Below are 24,485 nucleotides of genomic sequence, written 5' to 3'. Positions count from 1 at the left end.
ATGATAAGCAGTAATCAAAGGTAAGTGTTTTAATACAATTTGTTTATTTATTTTAACTATTACCAGTAACACTGCGATTGGCTGGCCACCAGTTCAATGTGTACCCCACCTATTGCTCGAAGCCAGCTGGGATAGGCCACAGCGCCCCCCGCGACCCTTGTGAGGACAAGCGGTTAAGAAGATGGGTGGGTATTACCAGTAACATATTTTTGCACCTATATCTCCTAACTGTACTGAAAATACTAGGTGTTTGATAGCATTTTTTTCAGACCAATACCAGTACGAGGACGCAACTTTTGAGTAGTCATTGATACCGATAAAAAGTACCGATACCACTAATACTTTTTATACATAATGTTAAAAAAGCAAGTATAGATCATTTTAAAGAAAGGCCTATACAGTATATCCCAGAATAGCATTTTCCTTAAAATTGCAGGAAATTAATGCCAAATGTATTCTTCTTTATTTTTGTATTTTCATAAAATACACATATATTGTATTGAACACACAATAAAATCAATTTTAATAAACTAATGAATGAAATAACACTAAGAATCCAGTGGCCAGAAAAAGTCCCAATCTAAATATGGTGGTATCTGCCGCAGTAGCGCGCACCGATACCTTGAAATAAGCCCAGGTATCAGCCCGATAACAATACCGGGTATCAGTACTCGCACATCCCTAAAAAGGTACTCCTAAAAAGTACTGACTTTGTTGCGCTTGAATCAAATCAATATTTTCCATTGAATTGAAATGTCATTAATCTATTTAAGCTTCCCAACAAAAAACAGAAGCACCATATTTGTTGATGATACTGCGCTGTCACTGTGCCCTCATTAAGAACATTCAAAGTATAAATAATGCAAAAAAAAAAGAGTCAGGGACTACTTGGCATTTGTTAAGATGGACTCCACGTTCATTAAAACCACACCTCTACCCCATTAGCTGTAACTGCATTGACCTATTGTTGTGTTACATAAACATGTATACGCACACATTCTTCAAGGATAAAAAGCAAGTGTATGAATTTACATACATTTGTGTGTCTTGTGTATGGCTCCTCTCCATCTCTGACAGTGAGAGTCCACGGGATGAACCGCCCCCAGGGACATAGCAGCGTCTAACCTATTTACTTTTTAATATTCTCCCATCTTTAGTGGGCTAAATCCTGTCTTATTCCACCAACTCTAAGTGCACATGGTAGCAAGAGAGCCGCTTGTGCCCAGAGAGGATCCACAGCACACAGGCATGATGGACAGTGTCATAAAGTTGTGAGTGAGGCTTCTTTATTTGTAACCAGGCCTGGAGTGGAGGGACAAGGCAAATGTATGTGACTTGTGAAACCAAAGATGGTCACATGTTGAAAGAGATGGAGAGCGGGGAAAACGTGGTACGGGTAGAGCCTGCGGCAGGCCAATAATCTCAACATGCGATGGGCCCAGAGAGCCGAGCCGGCTGCCGTCGGTTTGCGCGGCTACGGTTGTCATGTTTCCACCACCTCCCAGCAAAAATAACTAGCGCTGGCAGAGTTGGTGGCCGGATGCAAGGAGGTGCCAGTGGCTATAACAGCAGATATATCGCTTATGAGATCAGATGTCTGCAGGGCTGGAGGAGCCATGAGAGAATGTGATGGAGAGAGAGAGAGAAGAGAGAGAGAGAGAGAGAGAGAGAGAGAGAGAGAGAGAGAGAGAGAGAGAGAGAGAGAGAGAGAGAGAGAGAGAGAGAGAAAGAGAGATACAGCAGTCACATCAGGAGGAAATTGCTTTACTGCCACTAGCCCTTCGGTGGTAAACACAGCAAGTTAGTGTGTGTGGCAGAAAGTGGATATAATTGTCCTGACATGGACATTGTTTCGATGGACAGAGGGAGTGAGGAGGGAAGAAAGAGGGGTGAGGCGGGGGCTTGAATTGGTAGCTGTGAAGTATGGATTCAGGAAATTGGCATGGCGTTCACACAGTGCCTGGGTAAAAGTGGCTCAACGGCAAGTAGAGAAAATTGTTTATGAAGCTTTCCATCCCTGAATCTAAACTCAACACAGGCGGCTGCAGTGTTGCTGGTGGCGGGGGTTGGTAAAAAGCAGTCGATGGGAGAGAAAATTGGATGGGAAACTGTCTTGGGGAAATTGAGTTGAATAGGAAAGCAGCCAGTTGAATATATGGAGTGGAAATCAGATCCAGCACGCAGCAATGGCTGACTGCAGCCTATAGACTAATTCTTCACAGGTGGGAGACAGTCCTCTTAACTGGCACTTCAACACCAACAGTACATTCTCATAATAATTACCAGTATAATTCAAACACTCAAGCAATCAAGCGCGAATGTGTATCACTTATAATAACACTGTACAAATAGGCAGTTGTGCAGTGCGGGGGTCATTTTGTGTGAGCCATATTGCTTTGGTGACAAATAATATGGCATGGTTGATAAACTGGAAAGACAATATAGCAATCAAGCACCATTGTAAAACAATACTGGAGGGGCTATTAGGTACGAAGATTGTTTCCTTGAGGGTCTTATTTTCCACCTCTTAGATACTGACTTTTCAAATCATTATTCCAGGTGCAGCCTAGGATCGTATGACACTTAAGGGTTGACTGAGGTTTAGGCGAAGTGCTGAGTTGCATTATGACTGGGGAATATGTTGTGTCGCAAACCTTCATCACTGTCATCTATCATTATCATCATCATTCCTAAACAGTTTTTACAGGAGTCCCCCCCCCACCCCTTACTTGTGTAAGACATTTATTATCTGTCCAGCAACGGACTCAGTTTTGCATACATAACATTTTAAAACTTTTTTTGACTTTTTGAAGCACACAATTTCTTAGGAATATTAATATTGATTTAATTGGATTTAATATTTAAGTAATTTTATTTACTTTTGCAATGTTTCTCAAAAAAATCGTCACAGTTTATAAAATGAAACAATTCACTATGTAACTGACGGACATGTTGGATGACAATAGTGTTTAACTCTTTGACTGCCAAGCATTTTCAGAAAAGAGGATGTGTGGGTGCCAGCTGATTTAAGCATTTTGACTGATCTTTCAAGGTCCACAGAAAATGTTGTGTTTGGACTTGTTTCTACCTTATTCCGTTCTTCAGTAATCAACAATAGAAAATAGGTTAGTTTCACCCAAATGCTCTATTTTGGACCAAAATACGGATATCAAGCTTTTTGTGAAACGATATTATTTCATGCACTCGAGTGAATTTGACACCTTTTTTTTCCATGAATGATGCCACAAACATCTAAACAGTGCTTTACTTCTGTAAAACACTACCACAAACAATGAAAAAGTGTTTTTTGATAGCAAAATACGTTTATTTACATTCAACAGTGTAACAATTTGACAAAACAATTTGGCAAACTATTTACAAATGTGTGCAACTGTGGTACTATTTACAATGGTGTGGATGTTTCAACTACACAGTTTTTCTTTTTGTGAGGTATATTGTGTAAAACTCCCCTGCGTGCAAGGGGACGCAGCAGGATTTGCACGACAGATTAGTTTCACTGCGATTGCCCCTTCGCGTGCACTTTCTTGCCGGCCTTTTTTTCCGTGGAGTAGCAGGTATATACTACAGTGTGTGTTTGGCCATGTTGTCATCAAGTCTACTCTCAGGATCATGATACGGTGACCTGGTGTTACGTCTGGCTTCCTCGTGTCCTTCAGTTCCTATACCGGGTGGTAAGAGATGTTCTGATCCATCTTATCCACTCCATTCACCAGTGTCTTCTCCGTGATCAGACTGTACCCACTCCTCCGATGAATATGCATTGGACTCGGGGTACTCTTCATCGTCCTATTGAACGTCCGCCTGTGCAGAAGTGCTCGTTTTCCGCCGTTAGCATCGCTAGCCGGTGAGGCTTTAGGACGTGATCGAAGCCGCCGCGTCAAGGCTTCCAACTTCGGTGTCAACGCTTCCAACTTCGGCGTCAACCTCAGAGTCACCATCATCATCATCAATGTGCTCTTTAGCATTGGTCGATGCTTTTCGTCTTTGAAAAAAATGCTCAAGCGTGAGCTGCTTGCAACCGGTCGCCATTTTCGCTTCCTCAGCCATTCTCCCCTCAACACTCTAGCTCCGCCTTACGTCTTCTACTGACGCCTACCCGATCTTGTCCAAAGAGAGTCATCGCTGCCATCTAGTGCCCAAAAATAGTCATTATACTAACTCGACCTGCTTGATACTTTCAGCACAGCTTGCCAAGGCTTTCCTCCACCCGTTTCCCCCCCAAAAAAAAAAAAAACATATTGAACGTCTTTTGACGTCTTTGGCGGCGCTCATTTGGATTTTACTAAATGTTATTAAACGTTTTTGGCGGTCAAAGATTTAAGAAAGACACAAATTTGTTCACACAAAGTTGTTTGAAAAAAAATACACTTAAGTACTCACTGTGAAGAAGACACCAATTTTGTTTCGGTGTTGGTACAAAAAGAAACAATTTTCTCATTGAAAAAACATCAATTTATGCCTTGAGTAGTTTTATCGTAGATTATCGTGGATTTATTACCTGACCAACATATCGACAATCACGGTATTGTCATATCGTGAGATAATCGTTATTGTGAGCCTTGTATCGCTAATTGTATCGTATCGTGAGGTACCCAGTGGTTCCCACCCCATAGTTGTGGGTGTGAACACAACTAACTAGTTTTGCCTGCAATATAAGTGGCTTCAAGTTCTCTCATTTCCTTCAAATGCCACATGAGAGATGCTCTGATAGCCTTTGACGTGGCGGAAGAAGACACTGGCTGAGTGTATGATATGAAGTGGGATTGGGATCACAGATCTATGAAGGGGGCCAGGGGCAGTTCCAGGATCACAGGTTTGTGGGTGCTGAACTCCTTGGCCAGGTAAGGCGCATATTTTATTTTTGTGTACATTTTATCACATATTCATGTGTACATTTCTGAAAGAAGAGCATAACACTCTTTAGTGAAATCTGCATTATTCTGTCACATCTGATAAAGGTTATTTATTTAAATGTTGAGCCACAGCAAAAGAGGAATGGATTAAAATAATCAAATATGCATGTTGTCTTTGGTATTAAGTGGTTGAAGTTGAGAATTGTACCACATATCCTGGTTTAAGCCGGGTACATATGACTGGAAGGCAGTGTATTTGTATGTGCAGTTAGAACGCTCAGAGCCCAGTTGGGGAGAAGTGGGAGGGATAGCGGGGAGAAAACCATTTTTGAGGCAATGGAGGATGCGGTATTTTTTGTTGTTTACATATTACATTTTAATCAAGTACTATATAGTATTACACTTTTGTTGGTTGTTTAAAAAGGACATACAGGGTTGTTGTTTTCTTAATCTCTCAAATTTTGGGGGTGCTGAGATTCATTTTAGGGGTGCTTCAGCACCCTCAAAATAGATTATAAATGTCTATGAAGGGGGCACTTGCAGACCATAGCTACATCGAAGACCGTAAGATGATTTAAATATATATATACCAAAGATCAGATTAATAATATGTTCAAAGGAATGATTTTTACAATGATTCAGAGGGTTTGATGCACGCTGTTGTCACATTTATGAATGAAACACGATGACAGTCACCACACATGTCCGCGGAGCTCAGAATCTGCCTGCCTGCACCTCAATCAAAGTCACCAAAATTATGTTACACTACCTGTGCCAATACATAGACGTGGTCCCAGCAGCAGTAGTCTACTTTCAACCACCAAATTGTCAGGTCCACCAGACGCATGTCGAAAGAAAGAACGAAAAACCAAATAGCAAAACAAGCACATGAATGCTTGCATTAGTCCGAAACTCAGGATATGCCGGCTTTTACACTCGAGCACAGCTACAAGTATACTACCCACAGATTTTAACTGAGAACTTGCTTGCTGTGAAGCATTAGTGCGAACCACTGGGTCAATGTGTCCCTCTAAGCAAGGGCAGGGCCTTTTTCACAGCAAATACAAACAAGAAATGCAAGGACTACATGCTCACAGTGTAACCCACCAGGCATACTCTGGTTTTATGATGCTGAATATCAGGGGTCACCAACACAGTGCCCCCAAAGATCACATGACTAGCCAATGGGCCTGTTTTAACATTGTGATTAACTAGGAATGTTGTAGAAAGGATCATTCATTTCTTACCTTGTTAAATCATTGTTGACAATTACTTTGAGAAGTCATTAGTGATAAGTAGTATCTTCAAATAAATGAACAAAATTAATTATTAAATAAGAACAGAGTCAAAATTTTGTTAGCATTATTTGCTACTTTCAATTTCAAAATGGTTGGTGACCCCTGCTGGATATGCAAATGTACTATTAAAAGTTGATCAACAAAAAAAAAATCACATTTAAATAATGAGTATGCATATGAAAACGATGCAATATATTTGGTGTGTTTCTTTGTATGGAGGTATAACCTCCATAAACACTTAAAGGTTAAAAAAATTTAAATAAAAAATAAATAAATAAAAAAGGATCCAGGATCCAGACAGTTGGACAAGTGACTTCAAAGTAATCGTGCCAATTCCTGTTTTTTAAGTACTCATTTTCATAGCAGCACCAGATTGATGAGAACATCAAGGTGTGAAATAAATAACATGATGAGAAATGCGTAAATACGGAATTCTGTCTGTGCTTACCACAATACACACACGCACACTTACTTGCACACACACACGTGCACAGCATGTCCCCATGATGAAAGCGGTAACTGGCATCTGAGATAAGCAAATGCCTCTGAGCGGCGTCCCTCACATCCACACTGATGCATTATTGATCGTGACTCCTCATAGTATGGGAATTTTACCTCAGCCATATTCTCAATGCCCCTGGGTGAGCATCATCAGATGAGCTACTGCTTGTGTTTCATTTTCAGCCCCTCCCTCTTTTAGTTTTTTTTTGGGGGGATTGATCTAGGAATTACTTAATAAGGCACGGTTGATAAGAGTAGACAACAGCTTGAACCTTAGAGACATTCAGTTTCCCACAGATCAAAGATAAACGAAGAGAAAAGTCACCATTGTTTGGTCCGTATCCCATAGTCCAGATGTGAAGTGACACAATAGTGCAGGATTAAAGACCTTCACGAACAGTGATGCTTTTTTTTGATGCGGGTAAAGGCCCAGCGGGAAGTCTACGGTAGAGCACATCATAAGGTCTCTTTGATTGAAATAACTTCTTCAAACAATGCAGTTTTCAGATTTTGCTGAATTTGCAGGTTCCAAAAGCCTCCCAAATTATTACTTAGCATAAATGCATTGCAACGGCAAGTTTGAAACTAGTTTAAACTGATTCCAATAAATACATATTTTTATCATAACTTTTAGCAAATCACACAATCATAAACATTTTGAATGCCCTTGACAAGCCGCTATAGAGCTGATGGTTTTACGTTTCATTATGAAATAATGGAAACGGCTCAGTTCAATCGCTCACAGGATAAACCGCATAATATTAGAAGGCTGGAAGTGACAGTAGCACTGAAATGTGCAGTAGGTGCAGACCACAGACAGAAAAAAAATGACTCATATGAATACCAGTCCAATAAGTAAATATTTATCATAGGTTGCAAAGGACATTTGAGGACATGATCGCTTGTCTATAAATGAGATATATGCGTCCCTATTTTCATAGATTGGCGGCCAAACACTCGGCGTAAAAACGTCTTAAGTCAAGTCAAGTCATCTTTATTTATATAGCGCTTTCAAACAGCCTTAGCTGTCACAAAGCGCTGTTTAGTCTACCGTATTTGGGTCCGTGTTACGTCTCTCTGGGTGTTCCGGTGCACACAGCTGCCACACCCCCAATGTACCTGATAATTTGCTCACAGAAAGTAGACTGCCATTGGCGTAAAAACGGCACATCTTAATTTTCGTGCAAAGGCATGTCTAGTTTAGTTTAGTTTGTTAATTTAGTGCACTAGGTGTCCCACGGACATGGGACATGTTTTATATTATATTAACTAACTCCTGGCGCAGGTGGTGTAATGTGATTTTTGGTGGATTAGATGGAGGAGCAGGCAGACAGACTTGGACTTTGCGGACACGTGTGATGGATGTCAGTGTATTTCATTCATAAATATAACAACAGTGAGAGATAATCCCAATAGAGCATTGTAGAAAACAATGACTTGTGTAATGATCATTTTTTAAATGTTTTAATAGCACCCAACTCACCGCCCGTCACAAATTGGGGGGTCGGGGGGTTAGAGATTTTGGGTGCATGGCAGTCTCCAATTGTTTCATGTCATATGCGCAACTTGACCACATCAACATCAAGAGGAAATCTTGCAGCTTGCGCCGATCTCGTCTCTTGGAACCCTGCGAGCCAATTTGCTTCTGCAATGTAAGGCACAGTATGCACCCTGATTTGAATGCAAATGAGGGAGGCCACTACCGGTTAGGGTTAGCTTGGTTACATCAAACAACAGCGCCCCCTTACGCCCAAGTCTACCTACGCAAAGTCTAGGAAAATAGCAAAAGAAAGAAAACTCTACCCATGTGCAGTTAGAAGGTGCTGTGTGCTACACTTGTGCTGGGCACGAAAATAGCATTCATTGTGTTTTTAATAAAAGACTGCTATGTGTCATTTAAGATAAGCACAAATATTTACAATGAAGTACATTTAACAAGCTTTTTATCCTCACACAGCCCAGTGATTGAAAATACAAAAGTGAGTTCCCACAAAGTAAAAGCAGAATTTATATTTTCATTCATGGGGGAAACACTTCCAAGCCATAAAGTTACACTTCATGTCAGTTAGTGTTGGGATGGTGTAGGGTGGAAATGAGACAGCAAAAATGTAAAATGGCTTACTGACAGAGACATTTTTTGGGGAAAAAGGCAGCCAACAAATGATTTACTTGGTGGATGGGTGCCAACTATTCGTAATAGTATACAAGAAATTTTAAAGTATGTCATTTATAATACACCATGTTATCATATCTCTGAAAAATAACTCCAAGGGAAGAAAGAATGTTTGATGACGTGCCAACCTTGACAAGCCAGACAGAAATATCTGTGGTTGCAGTTGAATTCTTTGTAGTCCACTGACACAATATAATTAGTACAAGTTAAGATCAGAAAGGTTTATAGCCAGCTCTGCTGAAAACAGGTCCGGGCAATTAGTGCTGGCTATCAACATACAACGTGTTCTTAATAGAATTAACTTTTTATAATTGCATATCTGTCCGTAAACATGAGCATTATTGTGCATTCATGAGCTGCAGCTTCACACTCCCCAAAAATTGGGTTCAAACAAACTTACTGTAAATGATGCAATGTCAAATACACATTGGTAACCATTTTCATGCCATTAAATCTTATTAGTAAACTTATTTCAACAAATGTGCCATACAATTGAGCTTCAATGCTTTTAAAGATGATGAAAAGGCAAGAAGCAAAGACATGCAACCAAAAGAGGCTAGTAAATGTTCTTTATTGTATTTTATAAGACACTTGTTATGTTTCACTTTATTTTGTCATGATTTTTACACTGTATAGCAATTGCTTCTATTTATAAGTTTGTATTATTATTATTATTATTATTATTATTATTATTATTATTATTATTATTATTATCTGTACTACTACTACTACAGTACTAATATTACTTATTGTGGTTCTAATTATCAGCAGTATATTGCTGCCGTCAGGTTGAAACCTCGTCAGTCACAATTTGGTCAGTCCACGGGTGTGGGTGTCATTTTTGCGAATTATTGACCAATCAAAAATGTTAAAAATGGCTTGTTCTTGTCATGTCTGGGAAGATCTGGTTTTGGTTGAGGGTCCCGATTGGTCCTGAGTGGGTTCCAGCCCTTCCGGGTTGACCAATCCGGGCCCTCAGCCACTTATGCCTGGCCCCAGGTGTGGCTAGTTACCCAATTAGTGTGAGTGTATTTAATTCCCGGGTGGTGATCAGTCGGCGTGGGATCATTGCCGCTTGTCACGGTCAACCACGGAGTTCTGTCTGTCATTTTGATTTTGTATCTTTTCAGTTTGTTGTTTAGTTAGCATTAACCAGTACCCTGGTTAGTGTTTTCTGTAAAATAAAGCATGCCAGTTTCACACTCCTGCTGTGGTTCTCCTGCCTCCCTGCATTTGGGTCCTCCACTTCACACGCCGACAGACACCACGCCGCTCCGTGACCACACCGTGACAGTTCTCTTGGGCGGTGCAATGTTAATGGTTGAAAATACATCGTTTTTGGTTTCTCCTGAAAAGTGTCGATTTTGGGGATTCAAGGTTTTGGCCCGACACTGGCAGCGACATGTTGTATCTGTAGTATATTGTGGCATCTTGTTTCTGCATATACTGTAATCATACAGGTCGAACAGAAGCCTTGTAATATATAACCGTTGGGTGTCCGACAAAATACAAACCACTGTAATAATACCACTATGACGCATTGCTAGTGCTGATAAATTCTGTGTAAACAAGCAGGGGCAGCATAATGGTGGACTCATTGCTCAGTGGTTGTATATAAGAGGATTATGACAAACACATTTTCTTAAGCCTCTAAATTGAGTACATCCACTGTAAGGCTTATCATTCAATAGAGAAACATTTTCTGCAGGGGAGGGCGCAACATTGCCAATAGTAGTTGATTTTATTATTTTGTTGATCGCAAGAGAAGAAGACTACACAGGCCTATATGCTGTTCTGTCCTCACTAGATGTGTGACTGTTCTATCCAGCTAGATAGACAGTTAACAGATGAGATGTTGCTTGTATCTTTTATCTCTTTTATGTAAAACTCAAACAAACTAAAATACAATACAGCACTACATTAGTACAACGCTGAAAATGTCTGACTAACATTGTTTTCTAACTAAATTAGCATACACCAATCACAAAATGTAAATAAATAAAAATGTTCATACCAATAAGTGTACTTTTAGAGTAGATAACACAACCAAGGTACGCTAACATAGTTAGCTTATAAAACCCAGTTCAGAACTCACGTCACTGCTAGGTTCATAGGAGCTGAGAATTAAAACAATAACACAGTGACACAGGTTTAACGTTGCAAAATTATAACTTTTAGTTTGAACAGTATATGCAAAATTTTACAACATATGCACAATCCTAGGCCTAATAACTAAAGTAAAAAAATTTACTCTATGGAATTTACTGTGTAGTCACTATCATCACCTTCCCCCTCTTGGCCATCCATACGCTGCTCTTTGTTTGGCCAAAGGTTTTCATCCACGTCGCAGCCGATATTTTCCCTTGCAATGATGCGAGAGAAAAAAAAACTGTGTGAATGTCTCAACTATCCTCTACACTGATTCCCTGTGATATGCTTGACTAATTTTGACAATTGAACAGATGATTTTGCATATTATGATTTACACACTGAAATCCCGCTGACATGTTTTGGAGAGGACAGCCATTAGACTGAAAAAACATTTAATCCAGTTTGTTCATTTGGAAAATGTACTAAATGTGGGCACATTGTGCTAACTGTAGGCTAAATGTACACAACCATTTGCCCAGAGGCAATTGAGACATGTACTAAGACATTGACAATTTGATGAAAGCAATGAGAAATGCCATTCAGTTGAGACCAATTGTAAGGTAGTTTTGGGATTTGTCCATGGTATTTTGAAAATGTCATTTCGGTTTCAAGAAATGTGTCAAACCTATGGAGAAAAACTGTAACAAACCTATAATATTACATATATGCCAAAAAACTTGCTCCATAGTTAAGTGCTTTACTATTTATTTTATCTAAGCAATTTATCACTATGAAAACAGGTCATATTAAATATCACCCACTTCTTGCTTTCAACCTCAACATTGGTCTTATATTGTCCATCCAACAGCTTTACCATTCAGGGTAATCCACCCCTCTGGTGTGATGTCTGCTTCACTCAGTCAACTCAAGATTATCTAGCAACAGCCCTTAGAGGCAACCCAATGTTAAGGCTGGTTAGCGTCAGATTCCCCCAAGACAGTTGGCATGGTTAGTTTTGTCTGCTCTGTGTGTGTTTGTGTGAGTGTGTTTTGTCCTTTCAGGAAACAATCTACTTGTGAGGTCCAACTTTCTATGAGTCAACTTTTGGTGTGCATACAGGCGATCACATATTCACTCAGTGTGTATAGAATTAGCTATCTACTGTATGTCATCGTATGACTAGTAAGCTGGTAAGAGTGATAATGTGTGTTGGGCATTGAGCTGTGTTCTGGGTAAAATTCTGTATGTGAATGTGAGGAGATAGCAGAAGTATGGCACAATATGCTGCTCTATTAGGTCATGATTGATGAGAGATGACATATCTGCTTCGCATTAAATCCATCACCACTGCTGCAGCATATGTGTACTCCAGGAAATTAACAAATCAACATAAATTGAATGGCGCCATTTGGCCAGCCAAGGTCTTTTACTTTAAAAGATAATTTAGGTTGTTGGCATATGTTTGTTGTACGCAATATCTATTGATCTTTGATATTTTGATCCCATTTTTGGGTGTTTAATGTGTATTGACTGCCCCTAAATGTTAAGACAGTAAAACTAAATTTTTCATCTAATCACGCATGTGTGACAAGTAAATTAGCTGATTTTCTTTTTCTTTTTGATTATTAAAATGTTTTGATGGTCCTAAACACTGAACATACCTTCTACTTAACAATTGTAATTTCTTTGTTACAATTTCTTTTTAATAAGTCTCATATAGAGTATTATGAAAACGAATTATTGTTAAAAATTTACATAAATAACACATTAAAATATATACGAATGTAGCTCTAACTGTATGGAACGCTCTCATCGCCTCACCGTGTACGTGGCATTTGTAACGTGAGTGAAAAGTTTAGGCGAAGTCCTCCATGAAGTGTGCACGAATAGGGCTGCGTATCGTTTCAAATTTCATCAATCAATTGAATTTCAATTCACAAGGGTGCAGTTCAATTCGATCTTGATTTTTTTCTCCCGATTCAATACAATTCACTTCAATTCAATTCAATATTGATTAATTATGGAACATAAATTCTTCTTAAATATCAAGGATATGATAAAAACTCCACAAGCATTAAATTCCACATTAAATTCCACGGAGTCAGTAACTGGCTAAATCATAATTATTAATGAAAGTAACGTGTTATAATCACTTAAGTGTTACATAAACATTGACATCAGCAAGGATGAGATTAAGTCAAATTCAATAATTGAAAATGTAAATGAAAAAATATTCTGTATTGTCTTAAAGTGCAATAATTAAATACACTTGAATTTATGTCAATACATTTCAAGAAAACAGTACAATACACAAACAAATTGGCCTTTAAAATTCTATTTTCTTATGAATTCATGGAAAAAAGAGAGATTAAAATAATCGGTCCATGGTTTTATGAATCAATATCAGGCTTGAAAAGGAAAATCGAATCGATATCAATTATTCAATTTATTTGAAGCCAGTCCTATGCACAAACACTGCCCAATTCGGATTCCAAAATGCTTAGTAGTTTCTCAAAGAATAAATTGAATCAGTTTATTCCTCATAGTTGGCAGCTGATGCAGATTTAGCTTTGGTGCATTGTCGCCATCAGTCATCCTGTGTTGAATGGGCCTGTAGCAACCGCAAAGTGGGCAGGTGCTTGAATAATGAGTCACAAATCTATGTCACAACGATGCTGAATTCAAGTCTGCTCGTTTTGCATGCCTTTTGACTTTCAAAGGTAAATGACAAACCACAATGTTTTCAAACTTCAGCTATGTCTCATTTTGACCTACGTTGTGCATAAAAGAGTGTGAGGGGGAAAAGGAATCTGATGGACCTTTAAAGGAGTGTCATAATTGTAAAGCAGGCTTACAGGGAGAGTCATAATAGAGTACAGTGGAGAAGAACATTTGTTGGCACCTGCAACTCATTTGTGCATTCTACTTTCAATCTCAGCCAATCTTTGAAATGAACACAATAAATTAGATGGTAGCTGACAAACACACGAAAAAAGGAGAAAGTAGGCTGATATAAATTATTCAGCAGCATTTCAAAATCTGTACAGTACTTTTGAACAAATATGCTAATTGTGCTCCCTTGCCAGACCTTAATGATTTGGTTTACATTTTTGTCAACTGATCAATGTGTTTTGGCAGACTATAGTTGAAGGTTCATCTGTTTTTGAACAAGTGTCTCACATTCAGCCTCCTTGTATAAACAGTGTGTTTATATGGGCGGATTTAAAGCATTGTTAATTGCTTTGTATAATGCTGTGCACTGCTCCCAGGCACTATATAAGTGCACTCCATTAACCATTTACTTGGTGGAAGTGTCCACCAATCATTGTAATCTAAAGGGTAGCTAAGGCCAATGTGAGCTACATAAAGAGCTGATAAGAAATGTTCATCAAATGTATGGATCACTTCTTTATCCCTCCTGTCAAAGAAACAATATGTCTGGGATGCATAGCTGAGGGATATTCGTTAATCAAATATTGATTAGTTGGTGTCCACCACTGATGGACAAATGAACATAGGAGTTTTGCCCCATCTGCAAGTTTGTTTTACCAATGCCAAATTTCTCTGATTCATGCAAGCCGTACGTGAAAAACAATTCTGCTGACTATTTAGTGTGCTTACTAGTCAAGTTCTACAGTGAAAGAGTAAAATTAATCCTAGATCTGTTAGTAATAAAGTACATTTCTCTTCTCATATGGTTGGGTTTGCAAGCAATAACTTTTTGCTTACTCAACTCTTAAGTAGTCACCAAAACCTGTACCAATTTGATAGATAAAATTTTCCCCAAAACAATGAGCAATTTTCTATTATGTTTTTTTAATTTGTTTGTAAAATACATATTTTGTAGATGTTCCTGATATGACCCTTTGACACATGGGCCATTGGCAGAAAAATGTGTCCGATGATGCCCATTTTATGAATCATTATGTGGTGCGCCAATGAAGAAAAAAATAATTTGAGACTTTTATTTTGAAATACATTTAAAGACAGGAGTTTGTATCATCCACATGACAATCAGAAACCCATGGGAGCAGCTATCAGGTTTGGTCTATCTCACAACTAGGCTTTATACAATCAGGATTTTTTTGAACAATCAGCAATCAATGCGTTTAAAAAAAAGATAATCGGTCATCAATTCGATCAGAACAAATCAACAAAAAATATATATATTTTTTTGTTTTATTTTTTACTTTTGTATGTTTTCTACAGTCTGGCCCAACCCACAAATAGCGAAAACCCAAATATAATTTATGTCAATTGAAATGTATAGGGGGTAAAAGAAAATCTTCAAAAAAGGCTGATAAACATTAAATATAACTTATGGAGCCGATCATTAATCGATTGGACAAATTTAAGACGTTACAGCTGATTACCGATTTTGCATAAAATGCAGAATATCGTCCGATCCAGCCTCAGCTAATCAGATTGGTGTAAAATCTACTCCTATTTATGTAATAAATAAATAAAGTTACCCTTTTAGCAACTGGTATGCAGTGGTCATATTTGGACATTATGTGGTTTGACCAGAAGAAATGTAATATTAATTTTGTCCAACAAAAGTTTGCCAAAAGCTTGGACACGCCTTCTCATGTAATGCATTTTCTTTATTCTCATGACTATTTACATTGTAAATTCGCACTGAAGCCATCAAAGCTATGAATGAACACATGTGAAGTAATGTACTTAAAAAAAGAGGTGAAATAATTGAAAACACGTTTTATATTCTAGTTTCTTCAAAATAATCACTCTACGCTCTGAAGATTTTTTTCACACTCTTGCCATTCCTTCGACAAGCTTCAAGAGTAGTCACCTGAAATGGGTTTCCAACAGTATTGAAGGAGTTCCCAGAGATGAAAATGCCAAGAGTGTGCAAAGCAGTAATCAGAGCAAAAGATCGCTATTTTGAAGAAACTAGAATATAAAACAGGTTTTCAGTTATTTCACCTTTTTTTTTGTTAAGTACATATCTTCACATGTTCATTCTTAGTTATGATGCCTTCAGTGCGAATCTACAATGTAAATAGTAATGAAGATAAAACAATTGATACATTGAATGAGGTGTGTCTAAAATTTGACCTGTACTGTATATTTTCATTATAGTTTATTACCGTAATGAAGAAATCTTTTCCCATTTTATATACACACTTTTCAGTTCTCCATTTTTATGTGGATATGAGACATATTTCTCCTCCTCCACTAACCAAACTGTGCTTCTATACAGTACAGGTTCCCAACATTATCTACTACGCCATGTAAAATTTCCCTATCAGCCTTTTTCTTTGCGAAGCAATCATCATCTCCAAAATTGGATTTTCTCTTAGGTGGCCTACTATTTGCTATGACACTGTTATAAACTCTCATGGCTCAGCAGAATAAGAACTATTTTAGGGAAATGCTTCTGTTGGAAGCAGCTTTCTCCCCGTCTCTCCCTTCACCTCCCTCGGAAATGGTTAATCACATCTCTCAAAGCCAATGAGCTCAGCAGACAGCCTTTGGGAATTTGCATTAAAATACTCTCGATGTTGTTTCACACATTAATATGTGTGCTATGTGTGTGTGTGAGAGAGAGAGTGCTGGAATATTGTTGGCAGCATGTAGGACTAGATGTCATATTTTGTTTGCCTTAGCCAGTGGTTAACCTTGCACAATAGCGCAAGTGCATTCACACAAGCGCAGATGCACATGAATTCCTCCCCGTGGCAATGTTTGGTGAATCAAAATCAAGGTCAGAAAGAGTTCACGTCACAGTCCCACAAAATGGCATGGGCAGACATTCCTCGCTGGTTATTTCCATATATTTGTACTCGGTCATGAAGTTTGCAACCCCTGCAGCCAAATTTCTTACAGCGGATCCATTTGAACCATGAGGGGGTGAAATCACTGTGTTAACTGTATTTGTATTCAAAGAAATTAATGGGATTGGAGGGGGCTCTTCGGCTAATGCTCGCAAGCAACATAAACAAAAGGGATATAAAATATTTATAGAGATAAAACAAGAAGGGAAAGTCGAGTGTAAGCAAATCAGCTAAATTTATTTGCTTTTGGGCTTGCCGGTATAAAAGTGCTAATTGTGAGGATTAAGTTGTGCTCAATGTAAGCAAAGTTTCTGCTTTATTGAAAAACGCAGAACAAAGGAAGAGACGCAACTTGTGCTGCAGATTGACAAAAACGCACACTTTGCAAAGTAGAAACAAAGAGAGACTTAAAGTGGTTAAAGGAACGTGTGAACAGAAAACCACAGCCATGAAAAAAGATGCTGAGAAAGAGTCTGAGTAAAGAAAGAATGCGACAGCACATTGATCAGCGTGGATTTGGGAACAAGCTCGGCTCGCTGGATCAGTGTGATGCGGGCCCGGGCCCAAATCACTCATACAACACCTCTGAAATTCTCAATAGCTTCCTTGTGAATCAGCCATCCCCTTTCACGGCTGCCTGGAGCAGATAACAGGCTCAACTCTGTTAACAATCTCACCTAATAAACTTCTCCCCTGTCAATCACATCCTAAATATCAATACGCCCCGGAGCTCACTCACTCATGCAAACACAAACCGACTCAAAATACTGCTGCAATCACACATTTGGCCCTCGCCTTGTTAATTTTTGGGTCATCTCACTTTGAACTGATGGTGATAGACAGACTTTCACTTGTGAAAGGCTCTTCAAAGATTTTTTTTTTTAGCAACATGAAGCAGCATGACTTTAACACTCAGAAATATCGACACATGGTCATCTGTACCAAAACATTACAGAGAATTCAGTGTAAAGAATTCATTATACAAAACATGACTAGTTTGATTTTCTCATTTTATTTTGAAGTGACTTTAAACAGACTTCATAAAATGAGAAATGCATCCAATAGGGCTGCTATATATGAAATTATTAAACAGAACAGGTACAGGAGCTCCATATTTTTACACAATCCAAATAAGAGGCATAAAAATAAGATTTCAGACAGAAATAGATAGATAGATAGAAAAAAGAGAGAGAGAACATTTATCGCACAAGTCTCAAAAGTCAAAATTATTGATATATTTTCAATACACATGCATCTTTTCATTCATCCATTTTCTGAACCGCTTAATTTCATTATCATCCCTCCTGTTGTGTTGAGGGTCAAATTAACCACCTGCAAAGTGCTGATATCCATTTTTCCCCCATTTTGTTTCTTAAAACAATACGTTATGTTAGGCAATATTGGTTGATGATTAAACATTAGAGCCATGAGCATTGTTAAGAAATAAACAAAACAGGAAGATTCATATACTTTCAATCTTCTAGGACCACTCCTCCCGTCTGATGTGCGGTACACCGTAACAACTCATTTCCAGTCCTGTTTAACTAAGTGTGTAGCAATATTTTGCATAATTTTCTCTCCAGACACGTATTAACTTGCCTGCTGTAAACTTTTGCTGTTCGAAGTTTAGCGAGGTTCCAGTCAGACATCTGTAAAAAGTGTACTTGATTGCCCAAACATTAAATTCCAATGATTCATGATAGCATTAGGTAGCTTGGCAATTAGCATGGCTTCTCCGTCTTTCCCTCTGTTAATTACGCCTTGCAATCCCTTTTTGAGAATGACACTTGTAAGGAAATGTAACTTATTTGTAGGAATTGCGGCCATGGAGGCTATGAGTACTGAATAAAGACCGTATTTCAATGACCAACGAAGGCTTGCGAGAGTTTGCGCATGTAGCAAATGTAGTCTAGATTGCAAAAGTTTGTCAGACTTTCACAATTTTTTGTGGATGCAAACAGTTTCTTTGGCCCTCAATCACATTTTGAACATGTTCAAAATGTCTTTGTGACAAGAACAACTGATGGCGTCCACACCTTCAAAATGGGTCCCTGTGATGACGCCCTTGATCCTAACAAAGAGATGGTAGATTGCTCCAGCGCAGTGATTTTCTTCTTGGCCAAGAACTGTCTGTTGCTTAAGGTGGGAAAATGCATTAGTCCTCAACAAGTATGTGAAGACAGTACCTTTGTGGCTAAAAAAAAAAACTAAATAAAAAATAAAATAAAATAAATAAATGGACACTAATTTAAAAATCATGTGAGAAAGGTACCGAATGTGGTTGTTTGCCAATCATCTAAACAAGACACATGATTAGCCCTATGTTGCAACAGTTAAGTAGAAATCATTTCTCACTGATACATGTGCTAGACATGACTGTAATGTCTTGTATATGGACATCTGCATTATCTCGTTCATCTCTTTGATCCCATTCTGCTAAGTCATATAAATCATGATCAATATTTCATAACAAATAATGTTGATGATATTCTACAATAGGGAAGTACACCATAGATGTAGATTCATACAAAGTCATGGCCCATGGGAGTCACACAACGCGACTTGTGTAATCTCATTTTCTTTGATTAAATATGTGCCCGCTTCACAGCAAATCAGAGTGTGCAATTGTGTTTCTGGGTGTGCTTCATGATCTCTTTTCAAAGCTTCTGAAAATATGCATGAAAGACTGCCCAATGAAATATTGCTTGTTGCACCTCCTAGTCTCTGTTTGATGAAAATCACATGAAAAATTCAGAAATTGGCTTCTCACAGCGCCTTCTTTGCAAAACACCAGAGTCCATCATATTGATTTTCTCTGGCTGTTTTTTTTTTTAGTAGCCAGTGTAGCTTGAACCAAATGATTTAAAAGAGGGCCTTTCTTTTGAAAACATTTCTGATGAAAATTGCTGCTCTTGGATTATTATTTTTTCAAAACTTTAATTCTGAATTCCGCTACATGGCTACATGAGGCTTGATATAATCTTGATCTATAACAGTATACAGAAGCTATTATCAATGTAGACACCAAAAATACTCAAATTAATATAAGCAAGTATAAGCATTGCAATAAGTTATTGAACTACTGCATACTGTATATACAAGCAAATATACTCTTACTCAGTAGTAATCCAAAACTATATTTTTTCCCCCCCATATGATTGACATTTTCAGTTGTTCTCATAAATGTACACACCCTGGCAGAGTTTATGATATATTGGCAATTTTTGGCATATGACAAATCATGTGGAACCATTTGTTGTTTCATAGTCAAGTCAAGTCAAGCCATCTTTACTTGAATAGCGCTTTCAAGCATCCGTAGCTGTCACAAAGCGCTTTACAGACACACATAACATAAAACATGAACAATAATAGATTCATAACAAACCAACAACATGAGTGTGTGCCTTATGTTGCCTTTTTAAATACCAATAGGTGAGTTTCAATCCATCCATTTTTATTAAAATTTTCAAAAAATGCGAAAATAAAACTGAATTGAAACGCTAGAAATTTGAAAAATTGCATAAAATTCCCACCTTCCATGGATCGAATACGCCCACAACACCCTCGTGTGCTCTGCCACAGGTTTGTCCCCGTTCAACGCTGCCTATAGCTATCAAACCCCTTTGTTCCCTTCCCAGGAGGGCGAGGTTGCCATTCCCTCAGTCCATATCCACCTCCGCCGGGCTCGCAGGGTTTGGCGGGACGCCAGGAAGGCCCTGTGCCGCACAATGGCCCGCAACAGGCGACTCGCGGACAGGCACCGGATCCCAGCACCATCCTACCGACCGGGACAGAAGGTATGGCTCTCCACTCGGGACCTGCAGTTAGCGGGGAGTTCCAAGAAGCTGGGGCCTCGGTTTGTCGGCCCGTTTGAAGTCGACTCCGTGATCAACCCGGTGGCAGTTCGGCTCAACCTGCCACCCACACTCAAGGTGCACCCAGTCTTCCACACGTCCTTGCTCAAGCCTGTCTCTGTCAGCCCATTGTGCCCGCCGGCCGCGCCCCACCGCCTCCCCGGGTCGTCAGCGGGCAGCCTGTCTACACGGTTAGGGCCATACTGGACTCTCGAAAGCGCGGCAGGGAAATGCAGTATCTGGTCGACTGGGAGGGGTACGGTCCTGAGGACCGCCAGTGGATCCCCCGCTCCTGGATTCTGGACCAGTCACTTGTCCGTGACTTCCATTCGTCACACCCTTCTCTGCCAGGTGGTCCGCCTGGGGGCGTTCGTTAGTGGGGGGGTACTGTCATGATTGGGGTCAGCTGTTTCTGTTTTCCCTTGCAGATGCTGGGGAAACAGCTGGAGGGCGGATCCCGCCAAACACACCTGCTGCCCATTAGCTCATCAGGCCAAGATAAAAGCCTGGCAGAAACAGCAAGGAGTGTCGGGTTATTACTCCGTGACGTTACTCACCAGACCTGACGTTCTGATTCTGCTACCGTTCTAGGTGCAATCTTTCCAGGTGCTGTGGACACCACGAGTGCTTTGACTGGTAGCATTTCTCCGTGGAGCTACTCCGTATCCCACACTACTCGCTGTTTTATCCGCCCTCGGGCGTGATCTTGTGTTTCCTTGTTTTTGATTAAAACTAAGTTATCAGCATCCCTCCCGTGGCTCTCCTACCTTCCTGCATTTGGGTCTTCCACTCCGTGACCGTAACAATACCAACGTCAACCTTGCATATTATAAGCACTTTTAAGAAAAAATATGGAGTATCTCGAAAACTAGAGTTGCTTTAGAAAACACTTCATTTTCTGATACAGAGACATCAAAATACCCGAAAACCATAGCAACTTTCTTGGCACCAAAATTTGTGTTGACTAGTGTTGTAATTAGTATCTGTTTATAAATAGTCAACTAGTTTCAAAGCTCTTGAGAGATCACTGTAGATTTTAGTTGGGGCTGCACTGACTTACAGGATGCTGAGCCATGGGGAAAGTAAATGAACTGTCAAAAGGCCTGGGGAAAAGCTGGTTGAACTTTAGAAATCCGGTACAGGATATAAAAAGATTTGAAAATGCCAATCGTAATGTTCAAACTGATAACAAAGTTGAAGTGGATTCAGAGCAACCAGGAAAGTAAAAGAACTGTCAAAAGACCGGTGAGAAAAGACAGTTGAACTGTAGAAATCCAGAAAAGGATATAAAAAGAATATATTCTATAGATATGAATATGCTAATCCTGCCAATAATCATTGTCCAATTATTTAAAGCTGCTCTATGTAACAATTTGCCCCCAAATTTCTTTACGATAGCCTTTTTATTTGACTTTTTATGACAAACATTTTCAATTAGTAAATTAACACCTTAGCTGTTCACAATGGGAACTCCTGCAAGCCTTTTACCATTAGTTTTCAGATTTGGGTTTAAATTTCCCGCACTCTGTCTGTGGATGTGACGTAATGTGCGCATTGTGCATTTGAAAAAGGGAATGTGCAGTTTCATTTTTTGGCCACAGGTAGCAGTACTGATTCAAAATTCAATTTTCTGTATTCAGCAGCTTAAGCATCCATTTTATTCCATGTCATTTAACATTATTGTTATAATAAGCATTCCACATGCATTCAGATGTTAGCATTCAGCTTTCAGCATTCACACGCAATTTCTCCAGAAATTGCACTTTGTTTAGTTTTCTATGCTATTCTAATGTATTGAAATGAACCTGTAGCTAAGGTGACAAGATGTTCCGTTTGAGACTTGGTGTTTTGATCCGATATTACGCAAGTCCCATTTTTTTGCCATGTCTATGTCACTTACACAATTGTCATAGTGATTCATACAATAAACCCATTATTAAAAAGGATTTTAACTGGTAAATTACGGGGGAATACCTTGGTACTTCAAAGCTGACTATAGCTCTGGATGTGACTGGGACAAATGTCTATACAGTAACAAAAGCATTCCCTTGTAAAATTGCCACACACAGGCACATGCACATATACACACTCACTCTCTCTTTTTCTCGAGGTCTCTCTCGCTCTCTCCCAGTTTTGCGTCAGCGCTAAGACCACTGGGACGGTTGACATTTCACTCTGGCTCCGTTTCCATTCCCTGTGATCACAGCCTTGCTGGCTCGCCTCTCTTAAAGGTCACTGTTGTTGTTTGTCAAAATCCCAACAAAAACATACCGTACAATGCTCTTTGTGGTGTGGGTGCACATTTGTGTAAGAAATGCACAAGAAAAAAAAATAGAAAGCGAGGTTGGGTGTTTAACTTATGAGGTTTTATAACAATGATTGTTAATCAAGTAGCCATCAGATTTGTTCTGTATGCTCGTTTCTTAAAATCCAGAAGGACTTCATTTGATCTCATGACTGCATACATGGAAGTACATTCATTCATACATTACATTCACTCCCAGCCATTTTCACTTTGCTCTCGGCTGTTTTACTGGATTTTGACTGATTTTGGAAGGCCCACAGAATATTGTGTTCTATTGTTATAAAAACATGGAACGTTCCAAAATAAAGATTCAAATCTCTTCTTTCGGCAGGAAAAAAAAGTATATTTCTACCTGCTTCCATTTTCCAGCAATTAGCATTAAAATATAGCTTTGAAGTTTCATCATTATTCACAAATCTGTTTAGAACTGTGGGTAAATGAGCTTGTTTTCAACATGGCCCTGGTTGATCTCGTATACTCTGTTGCCACCTGCTGGCCGTTTTTGTAATAACTACCATTACTTCACCCGTTCTCTGTAGTTCAGAGGTTGCATCAATGTTTCATGATTGTGTACAGTGGACAGAATTTGAACTTTGACTTATTTTTCCACATAAAAAAAACACAACCTTTATTTATTTATTTTTTTCGTAACTTGGAATACCAGGTGTTCTATAACAGTTTCTTCAGATAACAATAGAAATTGGGGTTCACTTCTCACTGAATTGACCATTGCCCCTCCAAGGGGCCCATGAGCACAGCATTTGAGATACTTGACATAAAAAAGAAGTTACAATGCACTTTTGGACAATCCTTGGCAATAAATGCAAACTAATCCAATAATCCGAATCAGGATAAATAAGTCACACAACATTTTTATTAAATAGTGTTTTCTCTGTATCCCAAAAATGGCAAACATTGTTCTTTTCTTGTGCGGATAAAAATAAGAAACTATCACAGTTGTGCAAATGTATGCTTTTTACTGGATCACATTCATCGGACGGATTAATATTTTCCTCTTCATGTAAATTGTGTACTTGGAAGATTTGATTGTAGATCTTTTTTTTTTGGGGCGGGGGGTTCATTTGTCATCATTTCACATTATTTAGTCATCTATGTTACTTAGAAAACATACATAATTATCATTAAATCAATTTAATTAGGTGATTCTTTTTTTGTATAATACAGTATGTCGTTGTTTTGCAAGATGCTGACCACCTCTGCCAAAACTTTCATGCAAAATTATTACAACTTTTAATTGTTAATGAATAAGATATATTTGGTTTCATTTTTAGTGTTTTCTGAAAGAAAAAAAAAAGACTTAAACCATGACAATATGGCTTCATAAATTTCTATCACTGCTATGAGGTGCTCACAATCCCAGCACTGTAACTTAAACTCACAAAGGAGTGTTGATGTTTTTAGCCTGGAGAAAAAAGAGAGTGAAAGGCAAATGTACCTAAATGGGACCTCGAAAAAAGAAAATACAAAAAACAATTCAGATGAGTGATTGACATGATGTTCAATTCATCACAGTGAATGATAGTGGAAAGTATCTGACAAGCAAAAACATGATGCACACTACACACTTGGAGTG

At 38.8% G+C, this 24,485-nt stretch overlaps 1 pseudogene; it reads left to right on the top strand.

Annotated features, from left to right (window-relative positions):
* Positions 1-20,963, top strand: LOC147166789 (uncharacterized; annotated as a pseudogene).
* Positions 20,964-24,485: the final 3,522 nt, after the last annotated feature.

The sequence above is a fragment of the Leptonotus elevatus genome, chromosome 10 (assembly GCF_054856555.1).
Source record: "Leptonotus elevatus isolate MCC_2025b chromosome 10, RoL_Lele_1.0, whole genome shotgun sequence".
Classification (NCBI taxonomy): Eukaryota; Metazoa; Chordata; class Actinopteri; order Syngnathiformes; family Syngnathidae; genus Leptonotus; species Leptonotus elevatus.
Note: the sequence above shows the minus strand (reverse complement) of the source record. Positions and strands in the feature narration are given on the sequence as shown.